The sequence below is a fragment of the Oncorhynchus mykiss genome, chromosome 10 (assembly GCF_013265735.2).
Source record: "Oncorhynchus mykiss isolate Arlee chromosome 10, USDA_OmykA_1.1, whole genome shotgun sequence".
Lineage (NCBI taxonomy): Eukaryota > Metazoa > Chordata > Actinopteri > Salmoniformes > Salmonidae > Oncorhynchus > Oncorhynchus mykiss.
Window position 1 is genome coordinate 54,929,633 of NC_048574.1, and position 19,388 is coordinate 54,949,020.

Sequence of the window (19,388 nt, forward strand, 5' to 3'; positions counted from 1 at the left end):
TCTCAACCTGCTCCACTACAGCCCTGTCGATGAGAATGGAGGTGTGCTCAGCCGTCCTCTTCCTGTAGTCCACAATCATCTCCTTTGTCTTGATCACGTTGAGGGAGAGGGTGCTATTCTGGCACCACACAGCCAGGTCTCTGACCTCCTCACTATATGCTGTCCCATCTGTTTAGGCCCTGAGTTTTTCCCCTCATCATGTGACGCATGTGACAACTCTGGGTCCTCGTTGAAAAAACTCTGGTTACGAGTAACAAACAATAGCAGTATACTTGTACAATTATTGAGGATGAGAAAAAAAAGCCCATTGCTTCTTTGCACTGTGGCCTTCTATATATCCTTTGAGGTTCTCGTTGGAGATGAATGCCTGCAGATTTCTCCTAATGCATACAGCGGGATAACTAACACAAGGTTAATACATTGTCTGTAAGGTGGACTCCAAGTCTTTCAACCTGGAAAATCCAGTTTGGGGTCTTCACTCACTCTCTCTTATCCTACTGTGAAGTGAGTGCATTATTGAGAACAGATGGCAATGGGGTTTTAATGCTGAATGTCAGCTGCTTTTCCTTCCTTGTGACTTTGACTCCATGTCATTCATAAGGTAAATGAGCTAAAGCAGTTCAAATAAAGAGTGTATGAATTCTGCCTGGGTTAAATGTTGTTGTAGCAATTGAGGAGGGAATAGCTGGAGCAGTGCTTGAACCAGCAACTCTGGGGTTTCAGGGCAAGTGCTCAGCCTCCTGTGCCATTAGGTCCAGATTGTCTGGACCAGTCATTTGGACCTAATACACTTCAACCCCTGCAAGCCAGCAAGTGAAGGAACAAGGGGTAGGCAATCATTGAAATACATCACAAGATATATGCCCCTATTGGTGAGAAGAGAGCAAGGGGATTATTGCACAGGTATGTCCGTAGGTTATTTAGCAAGCATGGTGACGTTACATTATTCTGCTGTGCTCATTAGCTAGAAGATAATAGGTGACTGACATTCTGCACATGGCTAATTGATAGTAGTGACATGACACTGTGCTCTTGAGAACATTTTTATAGCCCACAGATAGAAATTCCAGCTGTGCCCATGATAGAGGATACTGAATCAAAGTTTAATGTGAGGAGATGCATTCAGATCAGCCTTACTGATTGAACTTAACTGAATAAGGCTACCCCAGCACTCAAACCAACTGTCAGTGATACATAACTAAAAAAACATCCAGTTTAGCTCAATCTATACTACCTATTAGGCCCACTAAATGTGTTTTTAATCTGCAAAGTGACTTAAACACCCTGTGATCCTCAAGTTTACTCCATGTTTCCTCCGGTCTTAAATCTGAGGCACTGGCGGGAGAGGTAACATGTAAGGCAGTAACATTATCTGAAGAGTTACATTAGCTCCACCGGCTAATGCCAAGGCTTTAGCTCAGCAGGCTAACGCAGTCTTGCAGCGCTCAGAGGCCCAGATTCAATCCCAGTCAGTTACAGACAAACTGTCTTAGTGATGGGCCCCCAGTTTGACAGACACCCGTGGCCGTTGACATGGCACGTTTATCTGTAGATCAACCGATGCGTTTAGGATTAATTACCTCCCTCCCAGTCCGTCCCAATCCCTCTTTATCCCCCGGCTCACACCTGCGGAGTGACGTCTTTACTTTCACTCTGTGTCGCCGAGGGACTACCTCCTCACAAATGAAGTGGGGACGCGGTTGTAAATACCAAGAATACCAAGAATAGTTCATGAAATTATTCATTCTTTCCAATTCTCTAATGTGAGTTCTTTTGAAATGAGACGATGAAGGAACAGTTGGACTAAGAGTCAGACTGTTTCAATGGTGAGTGGGCTATAAATAGCACGTTGTTTCTTGACCAAGTCCGAAAGAGAGATGACGCCATAACACAACGGTGGCGGCAAAGCTGGATGCCTATCAGACGGAGCACTTACCCAACTCTAATGCCGAACTGCAGGTGAGTTCCATTGGGTATCCTATCAAGGCCTCTCAGAATGGGTGTCTCAGCAGCTGTGTAGCCTACTTGGTGGGGTGCCAGGGGACTCTCTGATGTCTGGTCACATTAGGTAGGTTATTGTCTTCGTTACCATGGTTGGAGTGAGGAGGACATTGTTCTACAGGATGATAGGCAGGGACATTTAAGACACTATGTGAGGATGCACTGTGATATGAATTAGTGATTAGCGCTCAAAGTGAGAATGCGTAATTCCAAGATATCCTGTGATTAAACAGACAAAAACCTATGTATTGCCTCTGTCATCATTATTATTATTGTCCCTCATGATGAAATCGGGGAGGTGTCTGTGGATCTGTCTCCGTCCGCTAGTCACACGTAATAAACTTGGGTGAATGATGAGTCTTGCCATAGAGATCCGACATTTACAAAATATAACAAGCCATTGAAAATACAAACTTTGAAAAGTCATGCCCATCTTCCCGTCTAACCTAAAGTCATTGCATTAAGTATACAGGTCCCGCTCCTCAAGATAAACACATTTGCCTCAGGAACCCATAAGGTCCGTCATGATGGATTTTCTGCCACTTGGAATTTTACGCTGGTCTTAAAACGCTAGTCTTCAGGTACCGAAAGACACATCTGCATGAAACTTGATATGTGGCATCTATGGACAAAGTAGTCTCAACACAATATTTTTCAGAATAGGACCTAAACTACATGGCTGCTATTGACCAATAATCGATTCCTGAGGATGCATCCAATTATCCAGAGGGCGCGATCAGAGAATTCATGCAATCCGCCTTGAAATTTCCTATAGAGACTGTAAACCAAGTGGCTTTCCACCGAGTACACAGACTTGGAGTGACAAGACCAAGGGTCCCGACCAATCATCGCAAAATGTGAACACTACCAATGAAAGGAGCAGATCAAAAGCAGGGTAATGGAGCTTAAAGGGACCAAATTCAGTCTCAATGACCAATTTCCAAGGGAGGTAAATTAATGTCGTAAGAGACTATATCCGGTACAGAGGCAAAAGAGGGAGAAGGGTAAGCGTGCCTTTCTCATTGTGGACAAACTCTTTATAGATGGACAGCTATTCCGAGACAGCTCCATAACAACATGCCTGTACTAAATTCTACAGGGACTTGAGGTTCCGAAAAAAATTAAGTATGGGAACGGTAAAAATATCTGAACACTATGAAGTGGATATGAACGCTTACACATACGGACTTATACATACACACACACACTCCTGATCTTTCTCTCTTCTCTCACTCTCTCTTTCTCTCTTTTCTCTTCTCTTCTCTCACTCTATTGTCGAGAACTATTTTATAATTTAATATGTTTCTTGTTTGTCTATCTTTTTTATGTATTTGTCTACAAGTTTATATACTGTATGTTTACAACAAGCAAGGGGAAGATATCAGAATATGGGCATTGGGGAATAATAACATATTGTACGGAATAGATTTGTACTGTAGTGAAGCCGACTGGAGATCTCTTTCATGATCATGAGAAACATCAATTGCTATGATAATGCTGGGATGTGTTTTTCAATGATGTTAAAGGTAATTATGATGCAAGTATGACGGTGATATGATATGGATTACAATTATCATCATGAATATTAAGGCTATACGCACTACATGTTACACACATAGACACTCAACCATGCAAATTGTTATTATTAATTTGGACAGCACACATTATAGTCTTAATCTTATACAGACATCGTACACACTCTCACTAAATCACATCCAATATCATACACATCAACCTACTCAGATTTACTCCACACATAATATATTGACTCAATTTTCTAACATTTGTGGCATTGGCTCACAGCCAAACAGGCAAGGGAATAAAACAAATATTGCTAGAACTTATTTCTTGAATTCTAAATATCAGACATTTGAAAGCTCTAATTTTGACCATCATAATAACTCTGACGGCAGTAACTTTACAAGCACTAATTATGGTACATTTAGACTGAGAATAGTATCTAGTTATGGTAAGGGGTGAAATAAGTATAGCTAGTTATAATTGTAACTGTTTAGCAGATTATAAAAAAAGAAGATCAGACTTTACATGGCTAAAAGGAATATAACATATACTGTTTACAGGAAACTCACTCGGCATCCTTAGATGAAGTTGCGGGCAAAAAGGAATGGGGTGGTGAAATAATTTTCTGTCATGGACAAAGGAACTCAAAAGATGTGATGATATTAATTAACACACATTTTGATCTGAATGTGAAAATAGTCAGGAATGATTCGCAAGGAAGGTGGATCTTTTTGAATATGAAAGTGGACGGAAAAGAGATTTGGCTCATTAATCTATATGGTCCAAATCAGGATGATCCATACTTCTTCGAAAACATTTATACCAATTTATTGAATTTACAGGCAACAAATGATCAAATCATTATGGTAGGAGACTATAACACAGTGTTAAATACCTCAATGGACCGTAAAGGTAATCACTCTACAAACTATCATCACCGTGCCCTTAAGGAAATCACAAATATTATGGACACATTAGAAATAGTGGATATTTGGAAACCTGACCTAGTGAGATATACATGGAGGAGACTTAATCAAGCTAGTCGTCTTGACTACTTTCTTGTCTCTTTCTCTCTTGCATCAGATGTAAAAAGTGTTAATAGGAAACAGAATGCGATCAGATCGTCATCTAATTGGCATTCAAATAACTCTGATTTTCCACGTGGACGGGGATGTTGGAAATTGAATCAACGTTTACTGGAGGACAACTTATTTTTACATGAGACTAAAGAATTTATAACTGAATTTTTCCAGTATAATATAGGTTCAGCAAATCCCCTTATTGTTTGGGATACCTTTAAATGTACCTTCAGAAGTCATTCAATTCAATATTCATCAATAATTTTAAAAAACTGTTTCTGACTAAAGAGACAAGACTAACAAGGGAAATCCATGAACTAATAGTACAGGTAGATAGCAATAAAAACGATACTACAGAGATACAAAACAAGTTAGAGGAAAAACAAAAAGAACTTGAGAACTTATCCAAAAACGATCTAATGTAATTTATTACAAAAATAAAGCAAACTGGATGGAAAATGCACAACATTCTTCCTGAATCTCCAATACAGGAACACTAACAAATATAATTTGCAGAAACTTGTTACTGAAGACAGAGTCATCTATGATTCTTCAAATTATATTTTAAAAGAGGAAGCTAAATATTTTAGGCAGATGTTCTCTTTTCCGTCTCATCCTCTCCCACTGAATGAAGATTACGGTAAGGAATTCTTTCCAAATAATATAAAACATGGAAAATTAACAAATGTACAGAAAAATAAGTGCAAAGGCCAAATTATAGAGGAATAACTTTTTGAGGCTATTAAATCCTTTAATTCTGGAAAACCCCCAGGGCTTAATGGCACATTGGTAGATGTATATCAAGCCTTTTTTGAAATACTAAATGCTCCATTGCTAGATTGTTTTAACTACTACTATAGAAATGGTAGTCTGTCAAGTACTCAGCAGGAAGGTCTGATTTCTCGATTATTAAAACAAGACCCAGATGGCAAATATAAAGACCCGGTCTATCTAAAAACTGGAGGCCCCTTACACTTCAATGTTGTAATGCAAAAAATACTAGCGAAATGCATAGCACTCATAATTAAAAGGGTTTTACCATGTATTGTTCATCCTGATCAGACAGGTTTTTTACATTGGAGATAATATACGACAACTACTAGAAATAGTAGAACATCATCAAACATCTAAGAAGCCAGACCTGGTATTTATAACGGATTTTGAAAAGGCATTTGATAAAGTAAGACTGGATTTTATTTATAAATGCCTGGATTCTTTTAATTTCGGGGATTCTCTTATGAAATGGGTGCAAGGAGTAAAATAGTAAAAAAAACAGCTACTTCTCAGAGTTTTGAATTGTCAAGAGGAGTTAAACAGGGTGTCCACTGTCACTATATCTATTTGTTATGGCCATCGATATGCTTGCTATTAAAATCAGATCCAATAACAACATTAGAGGATTAGAAATGCATGTATGCCAATGACTCAAGTTTTATATTATGTACGCAAGCTAGATCCCTGCAATGTCTCATTGAAGATCTAGATAACTTTTCTGTACTCTCTGGACCAAAACATAATTATGATAAATGTACAATATTACATATTGGAGCTTTAAAAAAATACAACTTCTACATTACCCTGCAGTTTACTTATAAAATGGGCTGATGGTGAAGTAGACATACTTGGTATTCATATCACAAAATATACAAATAAGCTCTCCACAATGAATTTCAATAGAAAACTTGTAAAAATAGACAAGATCCTGCAACCATGGAGAGGTAAATACCTGTGTTTTTATGGAATAATTGCCCTGATTAACTCCTTAGTCATATCTTAGTTTACTCACTTACTTATGGCGCTGCCTACTTCTGATGATTCATTTTTCAAATCATATGAGCAAAAAATATTTCGCTTTATCTGGGACGCTAAACCAGACAAAATAAAATGAGCCTATAATGAATATGAATTGGGTGGGTTGAGATTATTAAATATAAAAGAACTAAACTTCTCTCAAAAATCTTCACTTATTCAAAAGTTGTACTTAAACCCTAAATGGTTCTCAAGTAGATTACTAAGAAAAGCTCATCCATTGTTTAAAAATGGCCTTTTGCCTTTGTGCAGATTGCCATGTCTTATTTTCAATTAATTGACTACAATTTCAATTTCATCCCCCTGAAAAGATATTACAAATATTATGGCTGAACTCAAATGTGCTGGTTGATAAAATACCTGTAATTATGGGAAAGGGTATTTTGTTCTTAAATGATATTGTAAATTGGAATGGTAGAGATGTGTCCTTCATGGAGTTATCAGAATTGTACGGGAAGGTCTGCTCAATCCAAGAGTTCAACCAATTGATTACAGAATCACCCCAAAAATGGAGCAGGCAGGTGGAAGTGGGAGGAGGTAGGGAACTGATCTGTCTGCCCAATATAAAGGATCACAACTGGCGGAGGAATAAAAATAGCATAAATAGGAAAGTATACCAGTTTCATTTGAGGACCAGGATGTTGACATCTGTGTCATACAGATTGCAAAATAGTTGGGAAGAGATTTTTGATGTACCGATTCCATGGTACAGGGTGTATGAGTTGATATTTAAAACAACGCAAGATTCAAGACTTTTTCAGCTAAAAGTATTATATAGAATTCTTGCTACCAGCAAAATGTTGAATATTTGGGGCATAAAATCATCGAAACTTTTGTGATGATGATACAGAATCAATCTACCAAAAATAATCTACCATTTATTTTGATATTGCCCTTAGGTAGCATGTTTCTGGTCTCGGGTTCAGGAATGGCTGAAAATGCATAGCATTGATCTAAAATTGACCTTATAAATAATACTGTTAGGAGATCTGGACAGACCGGGTCAGTTGATTACTAATATACTAATACTCTTAGTAAAAGTATTTGTCTTCAACTCGCAATCTGTGGATTCTATTCGATTAGATAGATTGAAATTGTACGTTAAACATCACAGCATAGTTGAAAGATATATGTTGTGTAGAAATCCGAAGAGGGTGGCCAGCAGAGATACAGTGGGACAAAAAAGTATTTAGTCAGCCACCAATTGTGCAAGTTTTTCCACTTAAAAAGATGAGAGAGGCCTGTCATTTTCATCATAGGTACACTTCAACTATACCAGACAAAATGAGGAAAAAAAATCTTTATTACTTTGAAAAAAAAGGCTTTATTACTTTGGTCCCAGCTCTCTGCAGGTCATTCACTAGGTCCCCCCGTGTGGTTCTGGGATTTTTGCTCACCGTTCTTGTGATCATTTTGACCCCACGGGGTGAGATCTTGTGTGGAGCCCCAGATCGAGGGAGATTATCAGTGGTCTTGTATGTCTTCCATTTCCTAATAATTGCTCCCACAGTTGATTTCTTCAAACCAAGCTGCTTACCTATTGCAGATTCAGTCTTCCAAGCCTGGTGCAGGTCTACAATTTTGTTTCTGGTGTCCTTTGACAGCTCTTTGATCTTGGCCATAGTGGAGTTTGGAGTATGACTGTTTGAGGTTGTGGACAGGTGTCTTTTATACTGATAACAAGTTCAAACAGGTGCCATTAATACAGGTAACGAGTGGAGGACAGAGGAGCCTCTTAAAAGAAGAAGTTACAGGTCTGTGAGAGCCAGAAATCTTGCTTGTTTGTAGGTGACCAAATACTTATTTTCCACCATAATTTGCAAATAAATTCATTAAAAATCCCACAATGTGATTTTCAGGATTTTGGGGGGGGATTTTGTCTGTCATAGTTGAAGTGTACCTATGATGAATATCACAGGCCTCTCTCATCTTTTTAAGTGGGAGAATTTGCACAATTGGTGGCTGACTAAATACTTTTTTGCCCCACTGTAGGTGGGATGGGCTGAAGGAAGCTGAGGGTTGGGATGTGGAATTGGAGACAAGTGGGAGTGGAGTTGCTGTGCGGGAGATAGAATGATGTTCAAAGATAAAAGTCTCAAATAAAGTCAAAATAAAACATAATTAAAAGTATGTTTGAATGGCACTGAGGGGCAGTGTTTTTACAACTAATGCCAGTATGCCTGAGGCTGATGCCGTGCAGGTGTTTGTACACATGCATATACACGCACTCTCATTCAAATAAACGCATACAAGAACACACACGTACATGTAATAGTGCCAGACATGCACACAAACATATACAGTTGGCATTGCTGTTATGATTTTAGTTGTCCTTGATGTCTTTTGGGGATTTTTTCGTTGTTGTTTGCTGTTGTCTTCTGTCTTTTTCTTTTTTCTCTTTAGTTCATTCTCTTGGTTGTCGGTGCATTGGGGGGTTCTTGGGGGTGGGGAATGGAAGTAATTGTATTTTTTCTTGGGAGGGGACTGTGGGAGGGGTCTCGAATGGTTGAGTGACAGCTATTGGGGAACTGTGAGGGGATCTTGGAGGGTTCGGGTTTACGTTTTTTGTCCTGGTGGGAGATCTGTCAACATGCCCTTGAGCAGGGCATTGACCCTGGATGCTTCTGTGTGTCGTACTATGGTGTAGTTGTTGAGCGGCTTCACTGCAAGTATATTGTATATTTTGGATATTCAATAAAATAAAAAATGTTAATTAATCAAATAAAAAAATATATATTAAAAAAATTACAGTGATTGGCCGAATCATTCTTGGGGGATGGCATGTTTATAGTTGCCTTGCTACAATTTTTAGACATAAAAACAGAACATAATAGAGAATAACAAAACATAAATGCAGCATCTAGTACAAAAACTAAATTTACCGGTTACGTTTAGACATTCACTAAATGGTCAAACCTATGGGGACACCTGCTCGTCGAACATCTCATTCCAACATCATGGGCATTAATATGGAGTTGGTCCCCCCTTTACTGCTATAACAGCCTCCACTCTTCTGGAAAGGCTTTCAACTAGATGTTGGAACATTGCTGCGGGGACTTGCTTCCATTCAGCCACAAGAGCATTAGTGAGTTCGGGCATTGACGTTGGGCGATTAGGCCTGGCTCGCAGTCCTCATTCCAATTAATCCCGAAGGTATTCAATGGGGGTGAGGTCAGGGCTCTGTGCAGGCCAGTCAAGTTCTTCCACACAGATCTCGACAAACCATTTCTATATACATATGCACACAAATTTCTAGCAGGGCAGAAATTTAACGAACTTTAACGAACACCTTTGGCGGTGCCACGTTAAAACTCACTGAAATCTTTAGTGTGGGCCATTCTACTGCCAATGTTTGTTTATGGAGAGTGCAAGGCTGCGTTCTCGATTTTATACATTTGTCAGCAACGGGTCTGGCTGAAATAGCCAAATCCACTCATTTGAAGGGGTGTCCACATACTTTTTGCAATGTAGTGTACATATCAATCAGTCTCTGTCTTCATTACATTCCAAAATGAGGTGCTCCCTGTCTTTCCCTATCATAAAGCTGTATCTATTTAACAAATGGCATGGGATGTGGATTGATCTCAACAGTAGACCACTTTGTGAAACTTTTATTTTGGTGCTACCCCTTTAAAAATGTCATTGTCATGGAGCAATGCTAAACCATAAATTAACAATGATGTTAAAAATGCCACAGCATGAAAGTTAGTTCAAACCAGTGTTCACTGTTCAGCTCCACATAAAACAGGTACCCTTTCAACAATAATTCAAAGATTTGAATCCTCTCTGGTACAACACAGGTGACCTTTCTCACATGTCAAATTAAAGGGAACTCCTGTCATGGCCGATCACAGTGACCTTCACTTCCTGGGTGAGATCCTGCAGGGGAGCACGCACAATGGGCACCATCCATATCTAAAAAATGTATACACATGTTTTAAAGTCAATCATATTATGATTCTGGCCTACCTTCTATAAGACAACACAGCAAAACGTGTATGATTCACAATTCCCATATAATAATACTTATGTGTTTCATTGACCCTTTTCCACATGGGCGTGACGCCCATAGAGACCTATTCTAGCAGCCGGTGGATTAGAGAGTTCCCTGTGAGTAAATCTCTATGTTTCTGTCATGTCACTTGGGATTTGGGCTGCTCGGCGAAACATAAACACAAAAAGTGACACGCATGCATGACTGAACGTGTGTAAAGTGTGTGTGACAGATTTGTGTGACAGATTGTGAATGTGTGTGTGCTTTCATATGTGTGTCTTAGTAAGTAAAATGGCGTCTCAAATGAGTATTTTCTAGATGTTGAAGTTAGGTTCATTTTAGGTTCTGAATGAAAGGTGAAAAGACCATTTTCCTGACATTTAAAATACGTATTTTCCAGATGTTCAAAATACAGATTTTCCGGACATTGAAATGAGGTTCATTTTCCAGTCTGAATGAAAGTTGAAACAATGTAATTTACAGATGTTAAAAATATATATTTTTTGGTCATTGATTCTATGGCCAAATTTGAACTGCACATACATTCTCAATGAAGTAAGCATTATATCACAATACAAATTTGTATTATTGAAGATTGCAAAATATAATATTTATTATTGCTCCCATCTGTCATATGCACTTATGTTATCCCTGACTGTAAGTCACTCTAGATAAGAGCATCTGATGAATGACCAAAATGTAATTGTAAAAACAAACACTTGCAACATATTCTGGGTGTTATTCTAATGAGTTCCGCCTCCAAACAAGTACACATTTGGGTAATACTTTATTTGGATAGTCCACATGTAACATTTCAACTAACTATCTACTAACCCTACCCCTAAACGTAACCCTTACCCTAACCCTTATTCCAAACCTAACCCTAACCATAACCTTAGCAAGCAGTTGCTTATCAACAGATAGTTTGTTGATAGTATGACTATCCAGACTATTCAAATAAAGTGTTGATAATCTAGAGTAGTGGGGCAAAGGTACAGAATGGCAGGCAGGCTCAGGGTCAGGTCAGGCATAGGCCGGTAATCCAGTGTAAGGGCAAAGGTTCAGGACGGTAGGCAGGCTTAGTGTCAGGCAGAGTGGTCAGGCAGACGGGCTCAGAGTCAGGACTGGCAAAGGTCAAACCAGGAGGGCAAGAAAAAGAGAGCCTGGGGAAAAGAAGGAGCTGAGACAAAATGCTGGTTGACTTGAACAAACAAGAGGAACTGGCAACAGACAAACAGAGAACACAGGTATAACTACCCATGGGATAGTGGGGAAGATGGGCGACACCTGGAGGGGGGTGGAGACAAGCACAAGGACAGGTGAAACAGGGCGTGACAGTAATGTACTTTAATGTGCTGTACTGTGTGTGCTGTACTGTGCTGTTCAAACTTGTGAAGCATAGATGTATATTATAGGTTCAGATTCTGAACCAAAATTAGACATCTATGTTTGGGCCAAATCAAGACGGGCCGGTCCAAATCTGAACCAAAAATCAATATCTGTGGACGTTGGAATCAAGTCAGGTCCCGTGTGGCTTAGTTGATAAAGCATGGCAATTGCAACGCCAGGGTTGTTGGTTTGATTCCCACGGGGGACAGTTACCTGTACAAAAAGTTTTTGGATGGCTGTTCGCTGGGGCATAGGCATATTCATTATACCGATTGTGTTGCAGAAAGTTGTTACCCGGAAGCAAATGGAACAAAACTGGGAGGGACCTAGCCTACCTGAATTTGTCCAACAGAAACTCACATTTTTCACTGTTTGCTTCCATCTGATTAGGCTAAACGGTAAACGGTTTCCGCAATTAATACAACACTGGTCACAAAAACAATGATTGGTAGTCAGTTTAAACTTCTTAAATTCATCCATTATTGAGTTAAAATACAGATACTGTATAGGCCTACATTTGTAAAGTCATCCACAACAACCACAATGCAGGCACAAATAGCTAAATGAGAAAACTGTTGGATTCACATCAATGTGCTTTGTAGCCTATATATCAATAATAAGTTAGGCTATAATAATAATAATAATAATAATAATAATAATAGGCTATCCATATCGCCCATAGGCTGCAAACCTGCACCACTGCTGTCGTCCTTACCGCCAAGCGTTTTTTTCAAGTTGGATAGTCTTTGGATGCCGACAGAAGTCGCACCATTGGAAGACAGCTTGGACTGTAGTATACAAAAGCCTATTCCTGTTCTTTTCCCATGATCCATTAAACACACCTGTGGTCAGACTCGCTCAGGCTGAACCAACTTTAAACTTGCACCTTTTTTCTTTGCTGATTTAAATGTCATTGAGAAAACAGAAAGTTGTCAAATCTTTTTCCGCAATCCTAGTTTTTCAAAAGTATCTGTAGTCTGATTACAATACAAAATGCTGGTAATATAACAAATAACAATTACAGTTTTATTGTAATCCATTACATGTAATGGACTGTTATTCCCCAACCCTGCAAACAATGAGATGTTCAGTCTTGTCTTAGATTCTAATGCCTTAGTCTACAGGGCTAATGCATTGACAGTAGCTACAATTAGTGACACAACACACACTGTTGTTGGGGAATAATCAGAATTGGTTGGTAACATAGGTAAGATGTTTTATATTCATCATATGTTTGTAAGTTACTTCTCATCAGAATGTTATTTTTGTATAATACTGTGGCGGGGTTGCAGTATCTGTTCTATGTCAAGACTAAGTTGTTTGGGCCGGAGAGAGGGGAGAGGTCAAGCGTGTATCTCTTGGCTCCACAATGTCTGTATGCCAGTCAGTGTGTCTCTGTGATCTTGTCAAGATAGGATGGATTTGATATATGCCTGTTGATATGGAGGATTGGTTTATGGTTCTGAGTTTGAGAAAATAACATAGTTTAGGAGACAAAGCTGAACGATTTATTATGTCTATGCTGTCTGGATATGTGTTTTTTTTGCTATTAAAGGATCTCAGTTGCAATGTAGAGGGGGCTCTCAGAGAATTCATTGATAGACACTGAATTGATCTGAGAGTCACAGGGTTGTGATAGAGCTCATATAATTAAAGATGGACTTTGATAACTAACTCTGACTTGTGTGTGGTTTGCTCTCATGATTTGGTAAATAGAGGAAATTTCCACGACATTGTATACAACAGAGCCCTGAAATGATCTAGTGTTTCAGTTGGTGTTTTTATCTCACCTTGAGGATGTCAACACTTAGCATATGGCGCCACATCATCATTCAGTCGCACTTTTAATAAAGTCTTTGACAAACTAATGACTAAATGATCATTGGTGGTCTTAGCAAGTGTAGAAAATAAGGTTTGGTGTGCTGAAACACTTCTTACACATTAATTACACTGCATTGATGTTTTGATGCCTGTACCTGGCCTCCTTGGATTCAGTGACACAAAATATCACGGACACCTATAAAAACACCAATGTGAATATTGGTGGGGAAACACACAAGTGGTAGTAAAAATTGTCAGGTAGATAGTATGCATAGTAAACTAAATGCCACCTTGAAAGGTAAAAACCGTCTGAATTCAGATAGGTGACAAGCTGCCATCGTGTCTCACCCTCTCAAAGAGAATGCCTTTGAAAAGGGAACCCTCATTTAAGCTTGTGACCATATTCAGTTATTGTGTCAATGTGGGTGTATGACACTAATGGTTGCCTCTTCCTGCTGCAGGTCCTTTCATGATGTGATCTGAGGGTGACTGTCATATTATAGCCCTACGCACCAAACTACATCAGAAAGAAAGAGACTGTGTCAGAGAGAGAAGAGACAAGAAGAAAAGAGCCATGGGGTATGGAGCCAGACCTCAACAAACATAGTATCATTAGCATACTGTAAAATATGAATATACTGTATGCTAAATGGATAGTTCACAGGTATTATAATAATTTACATGGTGCCAATCTTTTCCATTATGTTTTTTATGCTTTTATGTTTGTGGAGAGGAATATACACAAAAATGAAGGTGGAATATGGACTCAGTTCAACATTAGACTACTTTTGAGGCACGATAATGTCAGACAAATTCAGATTCATGTTATTTATTTCATTATTTTGTTTTGCAAAAACAGTGGCGTTGACAAATTCAAATTTGGGGCAGATTTTCTATCAAAGTGTATGGTTTCCTTGAAAAAAATTATGAAAGAAATACATATCCTTACACATGTTTACACAATTCACTTATTTCATGACATCAAGCTTAGCCTGCTCATTTGAGCAAATTTACTGGGTTCATTATTCTATATCAACCGAGACACTGTATCTAATTGCCCTCCTTGAAAATGACTTAGTCTATATGGAAATGCTCAGTGAATGTAGGTCTACTTTGATCTGTTCAAACGCAGCACCATCCTTTCTGATTCACCCCCAACAGAGACACAGTAAGGGGTCTGGGGCTTTTAAAATTCATGCTATAATTTCTTTCTCTCACTTTTTGCCTGCAATTGAAAAAGCCCCTGATACTGGTAACCCCCCCCCCCGCCCCCTCCCCAGAGAACTATAGAGAAGCAGTTCCATTTTGGGACCAAAGGCTTAAGATGGAGTTGAAGATTAAATATATATTGTACATTAAACACTTTTTATAAACAGTTTGGAATGCTTCATCTTCAAGGTTTAAGCCTAGGTATCTGTAAAGCACTTCGTGACAACTGCTGATGTTAAAAATGTTATAAAATACATTTGCAAGGGTGCAGTGTTTGTTACTGCTAGACCAAGGATTCATTTTTGTGTTACCGATTGACCAAGGACTCATTTTTGTGTTACCGCTAGACCAAGGACTCATTTTTGTGTTACCATTTTTCCAAGGACTCATTTTTGTGTTACCGCTAGACCAAGGACTCATTTTTGTGTTACCATTTGACCAAAGACTCATTTTTGTGTTACCGCTAGACCAAGGACTCATTTTTGTGTTACCACTAGACCAAGGACTCATTTTTGTGTTACCATTTGACCAAGGACTCATTTTTGTGTTACCATTTGACCAAGGACTCATTTTTGTGTTACCATTTGACCAAGGACTCATTTTTGTGTTACCGCTAGACCAAGGACTCATTTTTGTGTTACCGCTAGACCAAGGACTCATTTTTGTGTTACCACTAGACCAAGGAATCATTTTTGTGTTACCATTTGACCAAGGACTCATTTTTGTGTTACCATTTGACCAAGGACTCATTTTTGTGTTACCATTTGACCAAGGACTGATTTTTGTGTTACCGCTAGACCAAGGACTCATTTTTGTGTCACCGCTAGACCAAGGACTCATTTTTGTGTCACCGCTATAGACCAAGGACTCATGTTTGTGTCACCGCTAGACCAAGGACTAATTTTTGTGTTACCGCTAGACCAAGGACTAATTTTTGTGTATACGAGTAAGTGGATGAGTGAGTGAGAAAAGGAGAGTGAAAAATTCAGCCACCACAAACCAACCCCAGCACTCCATACCCTCTGAACAGCAGGCTTCTGCGCTTGAATTCTGCTTTGTCAGCCTCTGACCAAAGCTCAATCAAAACACTATGAATACAACAAAGAGATTATCAATTATTCCCAGGCCAATCTGAAACTATTCTAATCCCGTCATGCACTGGTGTAGCGTGAAGTTATTTCCCCCTCTAATGGTTATTCTCCCCCCCCCCCCCCCCCCCCGTACTAGCTCTGACTTTGCTGATAGCTATTTTATTGAGGAGAAATGTACTTACTATGAATGTGATCTGTGGTTGTCCCACCTAGCTATCTTAAGATGAATGCACTAACTGTAAGTTGCTTTGGATAAGAGTGTCTGCTAAAATAAAAAATACGTAGGTAAAGGATTAGGATTGGAGGAGAGATCCTAGATCTGTACCTCAGGGAAAGTTTACCTTTAAAAGTTGGCACGGGGTACCTGGACCGAGTCGATATGCATGGGTATGTGGTAATTAAGGTAGATATGTACATATACAGTGCATTCGGAAAGTATTCAGACACCTTGACCTTTTCCACATTTTGTTATATTACAGCCTAATTCTAAAATGTATTAAATTGTTTTTCCCCTCATCAATCTACACACAATACCCCATAATGACAAAGCAAAAACTGAAAAAACTGAAATATCATATTTCTATAAGTATTGAGACCCTTTACTTAGTACTTTGTTGAAGCAACTTTGGCAGCAATTACAGCCTCAAGTCTTCTTCAGTATGACGATACAAGCTTGGCACACCTGTATTTGGGGAGTTTCTCCCATTCTTCTCTGCAGTTCCTCTCAAGCTCTGTCAGGTTGGATGGGGAGTGTCGCTGCACAGCTATTTTCAGGTCTCTACCGAGATGTTCAATCGGATTCAAGTCTGGGCTCTGCCTGGGCCACTCAAGGACATTCAGAGACTTGTCCCAAAGCCACTTCAGCATTGTCAGTCAGGTTTGCTCCAGACGTGACGAGTTGGCATTCAGGCCAAAGAGTTCAATTTTGTTTTCATCAGACCAGAGAATCTTGTTTCACATGGTCTGAGAGTCTTTAGGTACCTTTTGGCAAACTCCAAGTGGGCTTACATGTACCTTTTCCTGGGGAGTGGCTTCCGTCTGGCCACTCTACCATAAAGGCCTGATTGGTGGAGGGCTGCGGAGATGGTTGTCCTTCTGGAAGGTTCTCCCTTCTCCACAGAGGAACTCTGGAGCTCTGTCAGAGTGACCATTGGGTTCTTGGTCACCTCCCTGACCAAGGCCCTTCTCCCCCGATTGCTCAGTTTGGCCTGGCGGCCAGCTCTACGAAGAGTCTTGGGTGTTCCAAACTTCTTCCATTTAAGAATGATGGAGACCACTGTGTTCTTGGAGACCTTCAATACTGCAGAAATGTTTTGGTACCCTTCCCCAGATCTGTGCCTCGACACAATCCTGTCTCTGAGCTCTATAGACAATTCCTTCGACCTCATGGCTTGGTTTTTGCTCTGACATGCACTGTCAACTGTGGGACTTCATGTAGACGTGTGTGTATTTCCAAATCATGTCCAATCAATTGAATTACCACAGGTGGACTCCAATCAAGTCGTAGAAACATCTCAATGATGATCAATGGAAGCATGATGCACCTGAGCTCAATTTCTAGTCTCATAGCAAAGGGTCTGAATACTTATGTAATAAGATATTTCAAACATTTAAAAAAAATTGGTGTTTGTCATTGTGAGTTATTGTCTGTAGAGTGATGAGGAAAAAATACATTTAGTCCATTTAAGAATAAGGCTGTAACGTTTAAAAAAAATTGGATAAAGGGAAGGGGTCTAAATACTTTGAGTCAAACGAGTTAGTGCAGAAAGGGTCAGATGCAGATAGTCTGGGTTGGTTAACTATTTAACTAACTATTTAGCAGTCTTATGGCTTAGGGTAGAAGCTGTTCAGGGTCCTGACTTGGTGCATCAGTACTGCTTGTCATGCGGTAGCAGAGAGAACAGTCTGACTTGGGCGCAGTGTCCTGCTACGCACCAGTGTGTTCTGTGCACCACATGCTTATTACTTTAGTATTCTCCCAGCACAGTGCACAATACATTGTAAAGTTATAATCAGTTCTGCATAGGGGTAGGTAGGGGAGACAGGCCTACCCCTTCACAGACACACCCCACTCTGAGCCAGCTTGCTTCTTCTCTTTCTGTCACTATCAAACTATCAAGGAATTCTGTAATCAAACAGGAATGAAAAATAACTTCCTTCTTTCTTTTCTTTTTTAAGTATCTGAAAGGGGCTTTCATGGACTGCTGCATAATGTCGGTTGTCATAGCAACAGCCTCCCTCCTGGGAGGGAGGGGCTGCAGAGTGATCCCCTTAGTAACCAAGGCCACGCTGCGAATTGAGCGCGCGCGGGATTCCCCAGCACGCAGAATAGAAATGAGAGAAAGAGTTACTGTATGTTTCAGGTTGGGCATGATAATAATAGTTTTGAAGTTGGACATTGAAAGGAACAAAACGTTTCACTGTTGCAGAAAAGTATCAAAATAATGTGATTTTAGAGAGAGAGTTTGCAAACATTCTTGAGTTTGATTAGGCTATGTGAAATAATTACTGTGGAAAGGAGCAATTACAAAATTATAAAAAATAAAACAAATCTATATATAATATATAATATGTAATATTTATCATTTAAATATTTGTATGTTAATGCATAGACTGTAATAAAATAGAAAACAAACAAACAAAACAGTCAATTATCTACCCTGTCACAAAAAAAAATCACAAAAGCAGCATGCACTTGAATAATGTATGAAATATAGTTTATTTTGGTACATCTGCTTCGCACATCCAGTGAATGTAATATTGATGGCGTTTTAAAGCGGATTGGGTTGATGCATGTGTGTATTCCGCTGGGATTGCCTCCTTGCCTCGCTTTTTTGGCAGATCAGATATGCCTTTAAACCTGCAGCATAGAACCAACCCACTGCTTCATTTCTCCTGAAATTGACAGAGAAGGCAGGGGGCGCACAGTTTTTGCTCCTCTCTCGTAAATATTGCCCTGGGGATACTGACCGACAATACATACATTCTCTAACAAAACGTGAGTATTTTTCAGTTTATTCTTGGAGGGATACTCCGATATCTGTTCAATGTGTTCGTTGTTTGTTGCGTCATTGTAAATTATTGCAATTAGTTTTATCAAACGATGCATGTAGTCAAGAGCACATTCATGGGACACGCATTATTTTTCGAAGATTGTTTCAGTAGCCTATTTCAACGTTGAAAGTTGTTTCATTGTTTCAGTTACTCTCACCACTTGCTTTATCAGCGCAAGAAAGCAATGCGTGTCATATGCAGTCTTGTTTGATTCAATATATTTGTATGGTTTGACTTGTAGGCTATTCACATGCATTGTTGTCATATGTTTGCAAGGTCAATGTTATTCACACTACTTCACCCCTTGAATGGCTTGGTCCTTGTCTCCCCGGGTTCCTTAAACAATCTAAATAAATCATTCATTTTGAATTGAGTGCTTGGTCTGCTTGCTGTAGTGTTGACATGAAGATAACATATATC

At 39.3% G+C, this 19,388-nt stretch overlaps 1 protein-coding gene across 3 annotated transcripts in view; it reads left to right on the forward strand.

Annotated features, from left to right (window-relative positions):
- The first annotated feature begins 18,757 nt into the window (after positions 1-18,757).
- Positions 18,758-19,388, forward strand: part of trim2a (tripartite motif containing 2a) — a 66,166-nt gene continuing 65,535 nt past the window's right edge. For 2 of the 3 annotated variants that reach the window (XM_036933388.1, XM_036933393.1), the window contains exon 1: positions 18,758-18,912. The gene's annotated coding sequence lies outside the window, so the exon portion shown is untranslated. The remainder of the gene's footprint in view (positions 18,913-19,388) is intronic. The other variant, XM_036933390.1, reaches the window with a different exon arrangement.